This window comes from Heterocephalus glaber, unplaced genomic scaffold (assembly GCF_053883595.1).
Source record: "Heterocephalus glaber isolate CG9 unplaced genomic scaffold, H.glaber_assembly_v1.0 deba00001608, whole genome shotgun sequence".
NCBI classification, from domain to species: Eukaryota; Metazoa; Chordata; class Mammalia; order Rodentia; family Bathyergidae; genus Heterocephalus; species Heterocephalus glaber.
This window is the reverse complement of record NW_028258379.1, coordinates 12,282,537-12,299,725: the sequence shown is the minus strand read 5'-3', so window position 1 is coordinate 12,299,725 and position 17,189 is coordinate 12,282,537. Positions and strand designations below refer to the sequence as shown.

Sequence of the window (17,189 nt, the reverse complement as noted above, 5' to 3'; positions counted from 1 at the left end):
AATAAGACTAGGATGTGATATGTACATGTACCAACGCCTCAAGACGGATGTATTCATTATGTATCACAAACACGTGCTAATAAAAATTGCTATAATTATGTGAGGTGATAGATATATTAATTGGCATCTTAAAAGCCTATTTTATACCTTAATATGATTTTGTCCATTATACTAAATCTGGAAAAAGCCTTAAAAAAAAGCAGTGAAAAGATTTCTCTATAGAAAATATTAAAATGACAGAACTGAAGCCAAATATGGCTTAATTTATATGGCAAAATTAAAATCTTCAGATTGGATCACAAAGCAAAATCTACCTCTATGCAACAAGCAAAATAACTAAAAATATATATATAGAAAGTTTTGAAATGGGAAGTTTGTGCTAAAGTGTACTAGACAGATGCAAAAAAAAATTCACAGGTCATCTTAAATACAAGGTAAGATAGACTTTAGGCTAAAGGCATTAAGTGGAGTAAAAAATAAATAAGATATAGCATGTTTAAATAATTAATAAGGTCCATTTGAATTGATATCATCAAAGTAGCCTAAAGATTAAAAGTGCCTTTTCAAGCACCTATAGAACTTTACAAAACTGACTATACATTAAGCCTACAAAGAGCACTTCAACAAATTCCAAGCAGTAGTAATAAGGAAATGATTTATATTCAAAGGCAATAAACATAGAACTGAAAAACAATCCAAAAACTTTTTTCACCTACAAATTTCACACTTAATTTTAGCCAAAAACCTGAAAAGCAATCACCTACAAATTTTAAAAACTCTTAAATAACTTTAGAGTCTAAAGAGAAATACAGAGACTTTCTAGGGGGAAAATGTGTCAGCACCTACAGAATACAGATAGTTATGAAGAAACTGCCCTTTAAAATATTTATAAAATAGGCCAGGGATTTAGCTCAGTGGTTCAACGCCTGCTGTGCCAGTGCAAGGACCTGAGTTCGATCCCCAGTACCAAAAAATAAAATATTTATGAAAATATACACAAAAAATATGAATTTGGCATCTGATTCCAAAAAACTAAATGAACAAGATAAAACAGAAGGGATTAATATAAATAAGGCAGAAAATGATGTTAGAAAGAAACAGCAGAGGCAGCAAATAAGTCAAAAGTAAAAACTCAATAAACCAAATGGGAACACAGGTGAGCTGCTCCCTCTCCACCCCTGTGAGAGCTGCCTCTTGCTCCAGCGACCAGAAGGGTCCTGCACAGAAAGCCTCTAGCTGTCAGCCACATCTAGGTGGTGCCTAACGTCACAGAAACGGGTCACACCCCTAGTGGAGTAGTGCATAGCCACTGGCCATTCAAAGCAGAAGCAGAGGCCAGGCCTCCCCACCTAATGGAGACAACTTTGAAGGTCATCCCCTCCTGTCCCTTGAGTTGGCTGGCACAGTAAGACTTCTCCCTCCGCTTCTCCAGCCGCTGCCTCTCTCCCTTTTACTGATGTGTATTCCCGGGCACTGTGGTACTCCCTGAGAAACATCTCCTACACTCAGCTCCCACCCAGAGCCCTCTCCCCTAGACGTCTAACCTGCAGCCAGCTAATACTAGGCCAGTGAAGAGAGGAAGGACAAAGTTCATGTACACTGAATGATAAATGATGTGGGGACAATTGCCATAGATACAGAGGAAATTGAATCACATAGACATGAATGAAAATTTTCTAGGAAAATATAACTTAAAACTCAGAAGATAGAGAAAATTTGCCTGTCCTGTAGGAAATAGACGAAAAGTCAACAGTTGACTCCAACAACATAAAGGAGTTCCACAGGGAAATTATGCCAAACCCTCAAAGCACAGAATTCTAATGCAAACTGTTAGAGAATAGAAAAGGAGGAAAATGTTCAAATTATGAAACTAGCCATAATAAAATCTTTCAAAAATTTTGATACAAAAGCCACTATATAAAACCCACAAGACCCACCATAGATCAATGTCACATTAGTTATCAATTCTAAATTCAGTAACTTATTTAAAACTAATAAGTACATCATGACCAGGCGGGGTTTATTCTTACACAGCCCAGATGACTCAACAGTGGGAAAACAGTGAACATCTTTCATAGTAATAGCTCTAAGGAGAAAATCATATATAGATTCATAGATGCTGAAGTAGCATTTGAGAAAAATCAATAAGCCAACCTTGAATAATACAAAGTAAGAATATATGGGTCTAATATGCCATGTCTATTTCAATCCCTGAAGTAGAGTTAAATAAGGAACCATGAAAGGCAGCCCCACTTTAAACTGAGGAAAAGCAAGTATGCTCACCATCACCGCTATCACTTAACATCATCCAGGAGACAGGAGGCAAGGTAGTCAGAAAAGAGTAAGAAATTAAAAATATTAAAACATTAAAAAGTAAAAACTAAAATTATCATTATTTGAAGACATTACTATATGCAAACAAAATCACCTGAATTGTCTGTTAACATGAGTTCAGTACCCTAGTCGGATATAAGATATACAAATCTATTATCTATATTTATTTATAAAGATCTTCAGTTATCAGGTGCAGTGGAATTTAAGTGGCAACAATAGTTAACAATAAAAGATAAAATACTTAGCAATAAGCTTAACAAAAAGTATATAAGGATATATGAGAAGATATTTAGTACTATATAATCCAGGTGATATGCTCTAAGCAAAGAACCTGAGACTTTTCACAGGATTTGGCCCCTCTTTGTCACACCTTATTAGAAATCTCTCTAGAGATGCTTCAGAGGTCAGGCTGACAAGGAGAACTTAACCTTTTCTAGACAGGTTGTCACCAAAGAGTCCAAAGCAGAGATTCAGGCTGATGCCTCACCAGCTCTTCACATCAGAGGAGAACAATCAGGCCTTGGGGACCAAGAAGGACCTAGCTGCAGTAAGGAGGGCAAAGATGACTCAGGAAGAGCAGCAGGAGCTGAGAGGACAAAGGGGGACCCCACCAGGGCTAGTAGGACAGAGCAGGGGAGGGCAGGCCAGGCCAGCCTAATGGCACAGGTTCTGGATCACTCTGGGCCTAATGTGCTCTTTGTAAAATGGGGATGAAAACCTGGCCCTCTACATGGGCTTGTTGCGAGGATTCAAGAGGGTAATACATTACAGTGCTTCGAACAATGCCTGGATGATGTAAGCATTATGGAGTCTTTACAGATACTCCTTGATTTACGCTGCAGTCACATCCCAATAAATCCACGAAAATTGAAAATAGAGTAATTTTAAAAGGCACTTAATACATTTCTCCTAGTGAACACCATAGCTTAGCAACACAGCACACTGTAGAGCATCACGATTTCCCTTCTGATTTGAGAACTGCAGCTTGTACTTACGTATCACTAGCTCAGGAAAAGGTCCAAATTCAAAATTCAAAGTGAAGTTTCTACTGAATGCATATCTTCGCATCATTGTAAAGTCAAAAATGCTAAGTTAAGGGAATATGAGTAGAGCATGAGCTTTAGCATGTACAAGGCCCTGGATTCCCTGGTGTCAAAAAAAAAAATCTCCAAGGGCCGAGGATCTAGCTCAGTGGCAATGCACCTGTCTTGCAAGCACAAGGTCCTGAGTTTGATCCCTGGTACCAGAAAAAAAAAATCTCCATTGTGATCCCCATTTTGAGTTGGGGACCACTATTATTATAAACTACAATGTAGGCAATAGGAGTTAAGGTGGGGAAGTAACATGACGTGAGAGGTCAGCAAATTAATACGTTTTTCAGCTGACATCTGGGGCTGCCTCTGAGCCTCTGCCCTGAGGGTTTCTTCTGTGGAAGTGTGGGGATCATTGGGCATAGCACATGCTGGAGAAGCCATCCCTTTCTTTCAGGTCCATGTTGAACCAAAGAGGCCAGAGACCTTAGCTCTGGTTCCAGCTAATGTGCCTAGGAGTGAGGTGAGCTCTAAGGGGAGCTGGGGTGGGGTGGGGAAGTTAACCACAGGGAACACTTGACCTTTTCTGAGCTCCAGACGGACATGTCCTCTACCTCTCGGACATGGCCATGAGAATACACCTGAGGGGCATTTCAGAATAGCCAAGACAGAACTTTGATCTACATCCCTTCCCATATCTGTTCTACCACAGGATTCCCCTACATAGAAAATATTTCCTTTCACCTGGCAAGCCCCAAAATGAGGGATCATCTTCAAATTTCTTTCACTGTTCATAATCCATCTGTTGGCAAAAGCCCATTCACTGTATCTTCAAAACGTCTCGAATGAAACCTTCTCTCATCCTTTCTGCTTCTATCACTCTTCATGATCCCAAGCTACCATTTCTTCCTAGACCGCTACAAAACCCTCCAAGTAGTCTACTTCCATCTACTTGTGCCCTTAGACTACTGTCCAAGAAACCAGGTGCTTCATCTGTCTTGTCCAGTTTATCGCCACATAAACTATCATAGTGCCTGACACATTGTTAGAACATAATGTAAGTTATATTGAGTACGATTAATGGATGAGGGAATGAAAAAGTTGGAGTCTTTTACAAGTTCCGCTTCTCCGTATCAGAAATGTGGCTAAGGGTTTGAGGTGGTAGAATATTTGTCTAGCTGTGGTAATTCCCAGCACTGCAAAATACATGGCTAATATGGTCCAGTGAAAATCTAGTCATAAGCTAAAACAAGACTAGTGTTTTGCATCCTACATGAAAATAACCTCTCAATGCCATCTAACTTGTTGTAAAGTATTTGAAGTTCAATGTAAACCCAGTTGTTTGATATCCATTTTTGCCTGTAGTCATTTATTCATGTCCTGGCTCCAATCATTTAGAGGCAATGTAAAGATGTTATCTCTTTATCATGGGCCACCAATCACAAGACTATTACATTACACACCCCAGAGTATAGTTTAATAGCATTCAATGGTGAGGGAGGCAGGAGTGCTGTAGTGGAAGGAGCCTGGTATCACTGCCAGGCCAACTCGGTTTGAGCTATGCCTACAGCACTTTGTAACAGTATGCTCAAGTGAATAACTGCTAAGCTTTTCAGTGTGTGTGAAGCCCATGTGCCACTTAGGAACTATTTGGACAGGTCACTTTTCCTCTCTGAATCTCAGCTAAAATGGGGAAATAGGGCAGGAGGAATAGCTCAGTGGTACAATACATGCTTGCATGTACAAGGTTCCATCCACAGCATCAAATATTTTTTAAATAATATACCTCATAAAGTAAGGTAATAATATACCTCATAAAGCTGTTTGAGATAGTGCACACAAATCACTTACAAAAACCAAGTCTTTAGTTAGGTGAAAAATGTTCAATAAATGTTGACTACTATTACAATCTTGGCCATAAGGATTAAATACAATCACATGTAGAGTCTATAGTGTGTAATTAATCTTCTGTTTAAATCTATCCCTACCCCATTGTTCATAGGGAGAAGGGGAAACAAAGATATCCATTCCATAGACGTTCAATATTAGAAAAGGGAAAGTTGACCCTATATGGAGACATAGGTAGGAAAAAAAACAAAGTAAGACAAAAGGAAGCCTGGGGATAATTTAAATGGTCATTTATTGGAAACCCAGGAAAAACAGTGTGTCAAAGACAAAAATTGACTTTGACGGTTTTTGAATGCCTGGCAAAGAGTGACATAAAAGAACACTCTTCAAACCCTGGAGTAAGAGCCCAAGTGCCCGGAATGGAAAACCCAAACACAGAGCAGCTGAATGACAACAGAAAATGGGAGCACGTTTCCAAAAAACTGAAAAGTCCATTTTGCAGAGAACTCCTGGGTCAGTAAGAACTCCTTTAACTGTATCATGTGTAGGAGGGTGGTCATCATGTGACCTTCTGACCCAAGTTTGAAAAAAACACAGGAAGGAATCTGGAAAATGGAGCTGAGTAGTGGGCACTGCAGGCTGCTTCAGCAGGACACAGAGCTGGGGCTTGCTGGTGCAGAAGGCAGCTGGAGATAAGGGAGAGGTAACACATTTACCACTGAGACAACTGGTCTTCTTTTTATGTCATAATATGTATAAACATAACAGTAGATATAATGGCTACAACTCTTCTTCCCAACAGCCAACAAAAAGTCACAGTAACTATGGAGAGAAGCCTAAGAAGTAGAGTAACACAAGCTCTTCCAGCTGCTATATCTCAGTCTACACAAATCAACAAAAGTATCTTTGTCAGTAGATCAAATAGCCCATTCCATATGATGCTACCAAGGAGACTTCAGAGCTTTTGTTCTGTCTCAGGGAATATTTGCTAAGTGGCTTTTCCATGATAAAAGAGGACTGCAATGTTGCTCTTCATTTTTCCATCAGTGTTGTACTTTTGAATAAAGGTAGAGATCTAAAATGACTCATAGTCTCCACATTTGTTTCATCCCTCTCTAACTTTTTACTTGTAATGAAATCAAATACAACTAAAACATATTTTTTTCCTTTAGTGTCGAATGAGAAAATTCAGTCTTGAAAAGAATATTTATTGTGTTGGGAAAGGCAACATAATCCCTTGTTGTGATCAAGATCAGCAATGAAATCATACTCCCATTTATACCTTTGCCACAAGGTCTTGAATTTTCTCAGCACAAACAACATTTTAATTTCTTTGCCTAGAAATTTTCATGAGTGCCTTCTCCCAGCTGGAAGAGCTTACAGATAATTCCCAGTACAAGCTTTCAAATTTCTCTGAAAAGGTCAGCATTCAAACCACTGGTCTTTACATGGGTTCTATACTATTTTTGCCTCTGAACAAATTGAGACCACTGATACTGTACTTACTGAGAAGATCAAGACTCAGACCCTTTGGGGGTCAGGGATTTAGCTCAGTGGTACCGAGCCTGCCTCACAAGTGTAAGGTCCTGAGTTCGATCCCCAGTACCAAAAAGAAAGATTCAGACCCTCTGAGGAAAGGTGTTGTAAACAGTTTCAGTGTGACAACTGCTATGTAGCCATAGCAATGGCTTTGGTGTGAGCTGCCTGTACTGACACCTTCCCACCTGTGCTGTGAACATGTGGTTATGCTGACTGCGTGCTCATTACTTCTTTGGAACCATATTAATAAGATTGTTCTTCTAAGACCATAACAATTTAATTAGTAACAAGGAACTCTGAGCATTTTTAGGCAACTGTAGGATGTACCTTAGATGCTGATTTAAAGCCTACAGGGAGTTAAAGAAGTTTTTCCAAGTAAGCCTCTTGCAATCTCATATTTGACCACTTCCCCAAACTTTTGTACACTGAGAAGAGTTGAGGTGCGCTGTTTACCAAATGAATCACAACAGAATTCTTTATTGTCTTTTTTTTTTTTTACCATTGCTTCCAGAAATATGTATTGCCCTGTGAAGAGAATGCAAATGGGTAGAAATGAATTTCCTTTACTTCTATTCCATTGTAACTCTGCTTTCACTGAAGATGCCCTCGATGAAAACATAATGGAGGCATGACCTCAGGAGCTGGATTTCCTGCACTAGGTTTGCAGAGATATTCCTTCAGTCATGAAAATGGTCGTTCTTAGCTATCATCAAGAAATCAAATTAATAGCAAATGCTGACGAGGCTGGAGGGGGTGGGGAGCACTTCTACATTGTTGGCGAGAATGTAAACTAATACAGCCATTATGGAAATTGGCATGGAAATTCCTCAAAAAACTAGGAATAGAAATTCCATTTTACCCAGCTATTCCTGTTCCCGAAAAGGTTAAAGACATAGTAATAAGCATGTATACATGTATTGGTGTAAAACAGCACAACTCATACTAGCTAAATCAAACTAGCTAAATCTTGGAAGAGAATCTATGTCCATCAGCAAATGAATGAAGAAAATGTGATATTTAATTCATAATGGAGGGCTGAGGATTTAGCTCAGTGGTGCCATGCCTGCATGGGAAGCACAAGGTCCTGAGTTCAATCCCCAGTACAAAAAAAAAAAACCCATGATGGAGTACTACTCTGCCATAAAGAATAAACTTGAATCATTTGTAGGAAAATGGATGCACCTTGAGACCACAATAAGTGAAATAAGACACACAAGCTTAAATATCACATGGGTTCTCTTATATGAGAAACTCAAAATATAAAGGGCAAAATAAAAGATAATGGGAAATAGGGACATAGGCTTTTTTACAAAAGAAATAGGAACCAAGAGATGGAACAGGGGAGGAAAAAGAGGGTAAGGGGAAGAAAAAAACTAAAATGTGATGTGTATATATATCAACTCCACACGAGGAATGTAATCATTATGTACTACAAACATGTACTGATAAAATTTATATAAAGAAAACAGCTGTTCTGCCTTATGAAAGGTTCATGGGAAGTCTCATGTCTTTTTCAATGCCATCCAGTTTAATATTCAAAAGAAGCTTTAGTATTTGAGTAAAGACAGGAAGAGCAGCTTAAGCAAGGTTGAGAAGTGAAGGAAAGGGAGAGGAGAAAAATATCAGTTTCTCTTGGGGTCACTTTACAATGGAAGATTGTCTAAAATCTATCAAATCTGACATAGAAGGCAGAGCTGGAAGGAGCTCTACAGATTTGTTTCTCCGTCCATTCCAATCTGATTTTCCAGATAAGGAGTTGAGGTTCACATGGGTCAAGGAGCTTGCCCAAGGTCACACAGTAAGTCCGTGGAACAGCCAAGGTCATGCCCAGGAAGCCTCTTTGGCACCATTTCCTCTCCGTAGGTACCAGCTTTCCCCAGAGTTGGAGCTAGGCAGCCAGTCTGCCTAAACTGAAGCTCCACTTTTGTTTACTTAACAGTCAAGAAACTTTGTTTCAAATAGGCTACTTTTTTGGTTTTGTACCAGTAAGAATTGTCAAACTGTCATACTGCTAAAGTTGGTGTGAATTCCTGAGAGTTTTCGTGCTTTGTTGTCTGGCTCCCTTCTGGATTATGAGTCAGGCCTTACCCATTGCAAATATTTAGTCTCCATGTCTCCACTCCCAACTCCTCTCCACATTTCCTCATGTATATATGTGTAGACTTGTCTAAGTTAACCAGATAATCCAGAAGAGATGTGCTGTGGCTGGAACGTCCCCTCCAAAACTCATTTGAAATTTTATTGCCATTGTAACATTGTTAAGAGGTCATGAGGCCACCGGCCTCAAGAATAGATCAAGGCCATTATTGCAGAAATGGGCTCTCATAAAAGGGTGAGTTTGGCACAGTTTTTCTCTGTTCCGTGTTGCTCATTTGCCCTTCCGCCATGTTATAGTAGTAGAAAATAGATTGAGAAGATGCATCTGATTGTTCTGTTTCACTTTATTGTAGCTCTACAACTGGCACAAGGATGTACCTAGGTTAAACCAGAAATAGCCCATGAAACTAGAAATCCAGCTTCTTACCTGTCCCCAAAATGATACCTAGAGGCTTTGCTTAATATCACAAATGTTGTGAAATAAATGTGAATCCATTGTAGACCTCAAAAAGGAATGGTTTGTTGGTAAAATGACTAAGAATCTTGCTATAAGTTAATAGATGTTAAAAAGGACTCCTACCTAAGCTATGCATCAGCCCCAAGACATAATTAGCAAGTATTCCTATAGACTCGCTCAGAAATTGGTTAAAAACTAGTTTTGTACTTACAGTATGTAACCAATGCTTAAAGGGAATTTCATAGATGTGAGCACTTAGACTTGTTTTATTCTTTCTTCTTTTAAAAACATATCTCATGTAAATACAGCATTTAACAACTTAATAAATGACAAATTTCTTATATAGACAACTTATGAATAATGTAGATATTCCACACCAAACAAGGTGAAGCTTAACTCTCCTAAGTGTGGGCTGTTCACAATGACTTCCTTCCAAAGAATATAGTATGAAAAGGAGATGTTTAAGACAAATAACATTACAGTGATTAAATCTGACAAGCACTACTTTAACCAGTGATCGAGGTCAACATTAATAGTCATAAATCATATTGACAATATGTACATTAATGTGATATAAAATGACACTTCTGTGAACCTCCTCCTGAAAACAGCCCCAGTGTAATTATGAGGAAAACATCGTGTAAGTTTCCTCGAAACTGTTAGAGATCATCAAAAACAGCTGAGAGAAGCTGTCATAATTAAAAGGACTCTAGGGAGGCATGACAACTACAATGTTGTATTTAAAAGGGACGTTAGATTAAAAATCAAGATAATCTGAAAAGACCAGGGAATTTAGTTAATAATAATGAATCAGTATCAGGCTGACAACTGTAACACAAATTTAATATATGATGTTGATAAGAGGAGAAATTTAAATGGGGGTGTTTGGGAACCTTCTGTACTATCTGATCAATTTATAAATTTAAATCTATTCTAAAAATCTTGATTTTTTTTTTAAAGGTAGTAACTTATGGAACTCTAACAGTTCTAAAAATCTAATTTACTTTTTAAAATCTCTTCAATAATGGAACATTCCACCTTAAGACAATGGAAAAAAAAAAGCAAATTCAAAACAGAGAAGGAAACAATAGATTAGAGCAGGAATTAGTGGAATAGAGAACAAAAAAGCAACAGAGATCATCAATGAATACACAAGTTGATTCTTTGAAAAGACCAGTAGAGCTGAAAACTTGACTGGCAGAGGAAAAAAAGAGGGAGTCGATTACTAAAATCAAATGAAGAAAAAACATTACCACCAATCTTTCAGAAATAAAAAGGATTATGAGAAAATGCTATAAACAACTGTATGCCAACAAATTAAAGAATTGGAATGAAAAAACTCCTAGAAAGACACAAACTACAAAAACTGATTCAGAAAGAAATAGAATATGTGAATAGACCTATAACAAGTAAGAAGATTGAATTAGTAACTTTAAACTACCCACTTACAAAAGATGAAACTACTTCCCAATCCATGCAATATAAGGCCAGTATTATCCAGATATCAAAACCAGACAAATTGGCCTGGGATTTAGCTCAGTGGTTCCAGCGCCTGCCTTATGAGTGCAAGGTCCTGAGTTCGATCCCCAGTACAAAAAAAAAAAAAACAGGAAAACTACAGAACCATATCTCTTCTAAATATAAAAAAAAAACTTTAACAAATACTACCAAACCAATCTGACAACATATAAAAGGGATTATATACCATGACCAAGTGAGATTTATCCCAGGGAATACAACATTGGTTTAACATTCAAAAATCAATGTAATACAGCACATCAATAGAACAGTACAAAACTCACATGGACATATAAAAATCTGAATAAATTCAAACTGTTTGATAAACACTCACCAAACTAGTAGTAGGGAAAAAAACCCTAACCTCAAAAATGGCATCTATAAAAAAAACAATGACTCTTACTTAAAGGTGAAAAGCTATTTTTTTTTTTTGGTACTAGGGATCAAACTCAGGTCCTTGCACTCAAGAAGCAGGCAGCGGAACCACTGAGCTAAATCCCCAGCCCTGAAAATCTATTTTTGATGTCTTATCTTATTTCTATTCATTACACCAGAGGCTCTTCAAAGGCAATAAAAAGGTGTCTATATTAGGAAAAATAGGTAAAACTATCTATTTTCAGATGATATCTTGTGTATAGAAAACTCCCAAAAGATCCTCTAAAAATCTATTAGAATTAATAAGTGAGTTTAGCAAAATTATAATACAAGGTTAATACATAAATTGTTATATTCTAAACACTTGCATTAAACATTCCACAAATAGTACAGTTCTGGAGGGATCATCATGGCTACCTAGGAGACAACAGCAAGAGTGAGAGTTTCTGAATTGTGCATCAGAGAAAGGAAGGTACCCTGAAGGCAGGGACTAAGAATGCCTGATACAGAAGGTAAATAAAAGAGAAACTTGCTGGACCAAAATCTGGTGTCTAGGGGGTTTGTAAGACGGAGCCAGACCATTCTTGGATCATAGCACACTCACCCCAGGTCTGGTATGCATACCATCTCGGGAGTGAATCGGGCTACCTGAGGGAGGGAGACAGCTCTTCAGTGGTGGCCAGGCTAATGAAATAGCCTCATGATCACTGACTTTCCCACCTGGAAGACCATCACTGTGAGTGAGACACATGTAAGCCTGGGCTTCAGAGGCACTGAAAGCTGGAGAACAGTGTATGAGACAACACAGGCTCCCAACTGGGGTTTTGAAAACAATAGCATTCTGGGAGCAAGCAGCACCTGCAAGCAGTGGTACTATGGGAAGCAAAAAGGCTTGACCAACTCAGAAAAAGTTAGTCGTACATTCCTCCCACATACAACAGGAGTACTTGTGTTTGTGGGAAATTCAGTGTATGGTCCATGCTTATTGGTAGGCTCCCTCTCACAGGAGAGTTCCCAGCATGCCCTTACTGGGGACTAAAGACAGGCAGAGTCAGAAGTGTGCCAAGTTTGCAGGTCAGATAGTGACACTCTTGGGACATTGGATAAAAAAGGACTGAGAGAGGCATCTGGGTCAGAGGGCTTCTGGTGTTGTACTAGGGAAAGGGCTTGTGGAGGCCTGGGAAAATCCTCTACCTTAAAGAGCAGCTAAACACCACAAGCAGTGGGCAATGCAGAGCTCACAGGCTGAGGGTCACATCCCTGAAGACACAGGGAAGAAAGGGAGATTTGGTGGGGCTAGACCAGAGAGAGTGCTCTCCTATTGATTCTACAAACACCAGAAAAATCTGAGCATGAAATCCTGTCTACAACCCATAATATCACACAGGCAAAACAGGCCTCTGCCAGCCTTGGGGACTTCAAGTTCTGCCAGTAGAGCAGAGCTCTTGAGACAAGAATGGGTAGAGGACTGAGCAGAGGGACAGAAAGTGGTACCTGGGTCAGAGGGTATCTGGCAATATACTAGGGAAAAGGCCTGTAGAGGGAAAATACAGAAGCGACTGCAGGCTTTGCCATTAGGTGAAGGGAGCAGGAGTGAGAGGGCCCTGGCAGAAGTCAAAGGAGAACTTCATATTAAGCAAACTACAGCACATCTGCTTTTTCCCCAAATTAATTGAGGTGGTCAGATCTTGGGACAGAGACAAAAGCCTCCAGTTAGCTGCTCCCAGAGCATGGCTGGCTGCCCAGAGCAGGTCCAGAGAGAACAGCTGCCCTCACCATCCCAGGCAGGCATTTAAGCAGACCACAGGGGAGAAGATGGCTCGTCTGCCTGCAATCAGACTAAGGCTCCAGCACGAAAGGAGCTGTGTGGACATTTAGGTTGATACTGCAGCAGCTACATGAGGCTCTTTTCTTTTGTTCTTATTATTTTTTACTTTTATTTTTAAAGGGGTTTTTTTCCCTTTATCTTATACCCATTTTGGTCTTTTCTTCTTGTTTTAATTAACTTTTCTCCCTCTACTGTTTCATTATTTTTTTATCTCCTGTCTCCCATCTCTTTCTTTCATCTCTCTATGGTATGCCTTTTCAGAAAGGATTGCCATGAGTTTGAGGCCAGCCTGGGCTACAGAGTGAGTTCAAAAGCATCCTGAACTATGTCATGAGACTCTGTTGCCCCCCCCCACACACACGCACAACAAATAACAAACAAGCACTGCAAAAAATTCTTATCCTAGACAGAAAACGAAGCCAACAATGCTGAAAAGTCTGGAATGAATATGTCAAGCTGGCTGAGTAGCTAAACAAAAGGGAAAAATAAAGGAATCAAAAATAGAAAAATAATAGAATAACAATAATATTTCAGTATTGATTCTCAATGCAAATGGCCTCAACTCCCCAATCAAAAAACAGATTGGCAAATTGGATAAAAAACAAAACCCAAGAGTTTGCTACATACAAGAGATGCATCTAATCCAAAGAATTTCAGAGACTAAAAATTAAAGGATGGAGACCAATATTTCATGTGTCAGGACCCTGAAAGTAGGCAGGGGTAGCAATCTTATTCTCAGCCAAACTGGACTTCAAACTAAAACTGATCAAAAGAAGCAAAGAATGTCACAATTACTTAAGGGAACAGTTCAACAGGAAGTGATAACAAATGTAAATGTGTGCACCAAATACCAGCACACACAACTTCATAAAACAAACATGACTGGATATAAAAGATCAGATAAGCATCAACACAATCATAGTGGGGGAACCTCTAAACCCCACTTTCCCAAATAGATTAACCAAACAAAAAATCAAAGAAGATCTGAGCCATACCATCAAACAAATGGACTTATTTGCCCTATCACAACAGAACACATTTTCAGCAGTACAAGGAACATTCTCCAAAACAGACCACGTACTAGCCCATAAAATTTGCTTAAACACAAAAGAATTAAAACTATTTCATGCATATAACCAGATCATAGTGCACTAAAACTAGAAATCAATGACAAAAAGAATTACAGATATTTTGCAAACATCTGGACATTAAATAACACACTCTGGAATAATCAAAAGCTCACAAAAATGATGAAATTAAACAATTCTTAGGATAAGACAAATGATAGCTATGAGCTCTTATATTAGAAAAACAGAGCAAGCCCAGTTAACCTAATGATGCTCCTCAAGGTCCTAAATAAATAAGAACAATCAGAGGGCCACGAGGTCTGGCAGGTGTAAGTAGATGTTGAGAAGTCTGGGCCCGTCTAGGCTCGCGATTGGTGGTGAGCCTTGGAGAGAGCGGAGCTGCAGGTCGACTAGGCCTCCTGCAGGGAACGGCCAGATCACCTAGGAGCAGGAATCAGGATAAATGGCTTCCCCTGGATGCAGCTCTCCAGCGTGCTAGGTATTTCAGAATCAAAATTTGGAAAAATAGGAATGGCTGTGGAAGAGCTCAAGTCCATAATAAAGAAATGTCAAATCTTAGAAGAGCATGACTTTAAAGATGATTTTGGCCTATTTCAGTTAGCAGGCCAAAAATACATAGAAGAAGGGCACATAGATCAGTTATTAGAAATTATTCAAAATGAAAAGAATAAGGTCATCATCAAAACCATGGGCTGGAACCTTGTTGGTCCTGTTGTTTGGTGCCTTTTAAGGAATGATAAAGAAAATGATAAAAGAAAAAAATACTTTCTAGTTCTTGATCTACTGGTAAAGTTATGTAATCCAAAGGAATTATTGTTGGGTTTGCTCAAACTGATTGAAGAGCCCTCTGGAAAACAGATATCCCAAATTATTCTACTTTTACTTCAGCACTTACAAACAGTGATTCAGAAACTTCCTAACAACAAGCCCATATTCAGTTGGATTAGCATTATCTACCCTTTGGAGTCAACTGTCTCTTCCTGTTCCTTACTCAAAAGAACAAATACAAACAGATGACTATGGCTTTTGTCAGTGTTGGAAGGCCTTAATAGAGTTCAGTAAATCTTTTGTGGAAGAAGTCATTGATGATAAAACAAGGAAAATGAAAACAAAAAATTAAATTTTGTTTTAAAAGCTTGAAATACCCTTTGCTGACAGCACAATTCCTTGAACAATCTGAAGAAGCAGGAAATGATCCCTTAAGGTGTTTTGCATCAGAAATAATAGGGTTTTTTTTTTTAATCAGTAATTGGATACCCTTTTCCAAAAATTATTTGTAATCATGGAAGGAAAAAGGATATGGAATTACCTTGAATTTGAGGAAGAAGAAGACAAACAATTAGCAGACTCTATGGCCTCTCTGGCATATCTAGTATTTGTTCAGGGCATCCAAATTGATCAGCTGCCAGTGGTTTTAAGCCCTTCACACATTTTCCAGTTTAATATGGGGCATACTGAAGTCTTTTTTTGCAAAGAACAGAAGAGTCTGTTTTATCCAAAGGATTGGAACTACTGAAGAATGGTTTATTGAGAATAGAAGATAACAGTCTACTTTACCAGTACTTAGAAATCAAGAGTTTCCTTACTGTGCCTCAGAGCTTAGTCAAAGTAATGACACTTTGCCCCGTTGAGACATTGAGAAAAAAAGGTTTAGCCATGCTTCAGTTGTATATTAACAAGTTGGATTCACAAGGCAAATATACATTATTTAGGTGCTTGTTGAATACAAGTAATTACTTGGGTGTGGCGGCCTTTATTATTCAAAATATCAAAAATCAAATTGATATGTCATTTAAGAAAACACCTAACAAATGGTTTACAGGGCCACAGCTGATTTCTCTTTTAGATTTGGTACTGTTTCTCCCAGAGGGTGTTGAAACAGATTTACTACAAAACTCAGATAGGATTATGGTTGCATTAAATTTATTGAGGTATTCGGTTATCAAAGATAATGAAAATGACAATCAAATTGGATTGTGGACAGAACTTGGAAAGATTGAGAATAATTTCTTAAAGCCACTTCATACAGGACTTAATATGTCAAAAACACACTGTGAAGCAGAAATTAAAAATAGCCAAGAAAATAACCAAGTTCAAAAGTCTAAGGGGCCAGGAATTTAGCTCAGGTACAAAAAAAAAAAAAAAGTCTAAGGACCTTTGTTCTGTGACAGTAGGTAGAGAAGAGATCCCCAGTATGCCTCCTGAAATGCAGTTTAGGGTCCTACATTCAGCTCTTTTCACATTTGATTTGATTGAAAGTGTTCTAGCTTGAGTAGAACAACTCATTGAAATAAAAACAAAGTCTACCTCTGAAGAAAATGTTGGAATAAAGTAAAAGTTCTACTTCCTAAATAAAAATAAAATTTAATAAATAAGAACAATCTAAATCCAAACCTAATACAAAGAAGGAAATCTAATGTTAGAGTAGAAATTAATTTAAACCAAGATTTTAAAAAGCAATACAAAGAATGAATTGAAGGACTGCGTCTTAAAAAAAACTAAAAGAAATTTTTAGCCAAACTTACAAAAAGAAGGAAGTAAAATATCCATACCAATGCAGTTAGAAATGAAAGAGGTGAAATCACAATGGTATTATACCAGAAGCACAAGTATCAAACAATTAAACATGCTGGACATCATCAAAGTTTTAAAAGTTTGTTCATAAACACCATCTAGAAAGTAAAATGTCAACTGGCAAAAATAGGAAAAAGTTTTGGGAAATCATATCTGATAAGGGACTTGTATCCAGAGTATAGCAAGAACTCTTACAAGTCAATAATTTAGCTCAGTTTAAAATGGACAAAAGATCTGACTAGAAATGTCTCCAAGGAAGATATGCAAATGTCCAATAAGTGCCTGAAAAGATGTTCAACATCAGCCATTAGGGTACTGCAAATCAAAACCAAAATGAGAAAACATTTCATACCTGCTAGGATGGTGATAGTCAAAAGTCACATACTGTACTTTTTTTTTTTCTTGGAACTGGGGATTAAACCCAGGGCCTTATGCATGTAAAGTCAGATACTTTAAATTTTGGGGAAATATGTGAAATCAGAACTGTCACACACTACTGG

General features: G+C 38.2%; 1 pseudogene; it reads left to right on the top strand.

Annotated features, from left to right (window-relative positions):
* Positions 1-14,505: 14,505 nt before the first annotated feature.
* On the top strand, positions 14,506-16,461 carry LOC101723397 (glomulin-like; annotated as a pseudogene).
* The last annotated feature ends 728 nt before the right edge of the window (positions 16,462-17,189 follow it).